Genomic DNA, 3426 nt, shown 5'->3' on the forward strand with positions numbered 1-3426 from the left:
TTCTTGCTCAACCATGATATACATGAACTGCCAAGCATGAAACAAATACCACCTGTGGACACTCGCGTGTCAAAACAACCAGCCCAATCCGAGTCCGAAAAAGCATGTAAATCTGGAGGTAATGATCCCCCCTTGGGATAAAACAAGCCAAGATGTAAAGTGCCACTAAGATATCGGAAAATCCTCTTGACAGCCTGCCAATGCTTAGACCCTGGGCTATGCATAAATTTGCTGACCTGTGAGACTGCAAACTGAATATCCGGCCTCGTGTTGCATACATAAATGAGGCAGCCAATAGCAGTTTGGTAAAGAGTGACATCAGCAGGATCGCCAGCATCATGTAGAGTCAACTTCAAACCTGTTTCCATGGGAGTGGCAATAGGTTTGCAATCCTCAAGTCCAAACTTACATAGCAATGTCTCTATGTAACTTTTCTGACACAAGGCAATACCACCATCACACTGCTTAAACTGTATACCCAAGTAATGATGCAACAACCCCAAATCTTTCATCTTGAAAGTAGCATTCAAATCAGCCTTAAATTCAGCAATATGTCTCTCATTTGGTCCAGTGATCAACAAATCATCAACATAAAGAACCACAATGAGAAGTACATCACCCTCATGCTTTACATACAATGTGCTTTCTGTTGGACTGTTACGAAAGCCTTGTTTGACCAAATGAGTGTCAGCTTTCTCATACCAAGCACGAAGAGATTGCTTCAACCCATACAAAGCCTTGTTACATTTGCACACTTTGTCCTCTTGTCCTTTTATGACAAAACCGCGAGGTTGCGTTACATAAACTTCCTCAAATATGTCACCATTCAGGAAAGCAGTAACAATGTCTGATTGATGTACATCCCAACCAAAATGAGCTGCCAATGCACATAGAAAACATACAGTAGTCATACGACAAGTGGGAGCAAAAGTCTCTTTATAATCTATGCATTTTTGATGTGCATAACCCTTTGCAACAAGTCGAGCCTTATGGCGATCTCACCATCCGGCTTGCGTTTCAACTTGTAAACCCACTTCGTACCAATGGCCTTTTTGCCAGGAGGCAAATCACATAAAGTCCATGTTTCATTCTCTATAAATGCATCATATTCTGATTGCATGGTAGCCATCCAATTTTTTGAATTCTGTGCTTCATCAAAAGACAGAGGCTCCTCAACATCATGTAACCTAGACACAGCCAAAGCATAACAATCTGATGCATAAGATGCATGGCGAGAGCCTGAACGAGTACGACTAGACAAAGGTGCATCCAATTTACTGTCACGCAAAGTGTGCACCAGCCATTTTGGCATACCTCTAGCCTGCTCATTTTCAGCCCTTTCCTCATCAAGTACATCATGTACATCTGCATCAGTAATAGGCTATTCTAAAACATTTGCAGAAACCCCCATAGGCTGTACATTTGCCTCACTCGAACTTACATTCATATTTCCACCACTGAAAAGAGGCAACAAAGTGTCATAAATGTCCTCTGAGCTTACATTACTGTCTCTAGTACATGACAGCAAGGGCTGAACAGAATCTTCCACAAACACTACATCCCGAGAAACCAGAATACGTTTTTTTTGCGGATGATACAACCTGTAACCTTTGCTTTCAGCACTATAACCAACAAAAATACATTTGACAACCTTATCATCCAATTTTCTGCGCTGCACTTGTGGCACCAAAGTATATGCCAAACAACCAAAAACACGCATGTGCTCAATAGAATGTTTTCTATCATGCCATGCTTCATATGGAGTAATAGACTGCAAAGCTTTCGTAGGACACCTGCTAAGTACATAAGTGGCACACATAATGGCCTCAAGCCAAAAAGAATGCGGCAAAGCTTGACTTTTGCCCATACATCGTGCCATTTTCGTCAGTGACCTGTTTTTCCTCTCAGCAACACCATTTTGCTGAGGTGTATAAGGCACTGTACATTGGTGTTTTATCCCATGACTAGCAAGAAATGCATTAAATTCATGAGACATATACTCCCCCCCTCGATCGGAATGGAGGGTGCCCATAGTACATTTCAAGACATTTTCAGCCATAGCCAGAAATTGTTTGAAGCACATAACAAATTCGGACTTCGCTTTAAGCGGAAATACCCATGCATGCTTGGAGTAATGATCAATGAAAGTCACGAAGTACAGGTAATTGCCTAAGGACGGAGTTTGCATGGGCCCACAAACATCACTATGCACAAGCTGCAACCTGCATGTGGCCCAAACTGAACCATGCTTTGGAAATTTAGAACGCTGCATCTTACCCAAAATACAGCCTTCACAAACATGTTTGACAGGTGCTTCAAGAGGCGGCAAAGAAGCAACTGTATCAGATTTCTGCAAACGCAGCAAACTAGAAAAATTCAGATGACCAAAACGTGCATGCCAAAGTTTTGCATCTGAAATAGCCCTTGAATCTGCAACAACATTTGCAAAATTTTGTCCACACTTGTCATACAAACTGAGCTTATACAGCCCACGGCACAAAAGGCCAGATGCAACAATTTCATCACCAAAACTGAGATCATGAACTGTACATCTGTCATCCACAAATTTGACTACAAGTCCAAGTCTAGCAAGTGCGGATACAGACAAGAGATTCTTCTTGATCCTAGGTACATAAAGTGCATCAACAAGTGTGAAGGAACTGCCATTAGCAGCAGTGAGCACAATCTTTCCAACTCCCTGAATTGGATAAGAGGCGTTGTTGGCACAAGTGACTGAATTCCCATGAGGGACAGACTCAAGAGAGGTAAACAATTCACGATGTGAGGTAATGTGCTTTGTAGCACCATTGTCGAAATACCACACATGTGAATCTGCAACAACTGACAAGCATGCATCATGGACAACAGGATTGTAAGTGCACTCTGCGCTAAATGCCCATTCTGCATCAACATCAGCAACACAGTCTCCTTTCAGAGAAGACTCAACAATGGCTGCATTTGTAGTGGAACCAGCATTTGTAGTGGAACCACCCTCTGTCTTCTTAGCCTCTTTGGCCTTCAACTTAGGACACGACTTGATCAAGTGATCATTGGCTTTACAATAATGGCAACGCATCTTCTTTTTGCCCTTATCACCAGAATTGCCAGACCAAGTGCTGCCAGTAGAAGCATTAGGAACATAATTTTTGCCACTCGCAGCAGAACCATAGGAAGTGGTTGCATTACTGTTACCACCCTTTCTTTGAGAAGCAATAAAAGCCTGTTCAACTGCACGCTGCCTAGTCTTGTTTTTTTTGGAAAGTGACTCTTGCAACAACAATGTGCATAATGCATCAAACTTGACAACTTCTGGATTTCCTTGGGTCATAAGTCTCCAAGTACTAGCAAAAGTCTGGTAAGAATCTGGTAAGGCATCAAGAATAGTCTGCACAAGGGAACTGTCTGAAATAACTTCACCTGCAGAAA

Source organism: Adiantum capillus-veneris, chromosome 29, assembly GCF_014529385.1.
Source record: "Adiantum capillus-veneris isolate H3 chromosome 29, ASM1452938v2, whole genome shotgun sequence".
Classification (NCBI taxonomy): Eukaryota; Viridiplantae; Streptophyta; class Polypodiopsida; order Polypodiales; family Pteridaceae; genus Adiantum; species Adiantum capillus-veneris.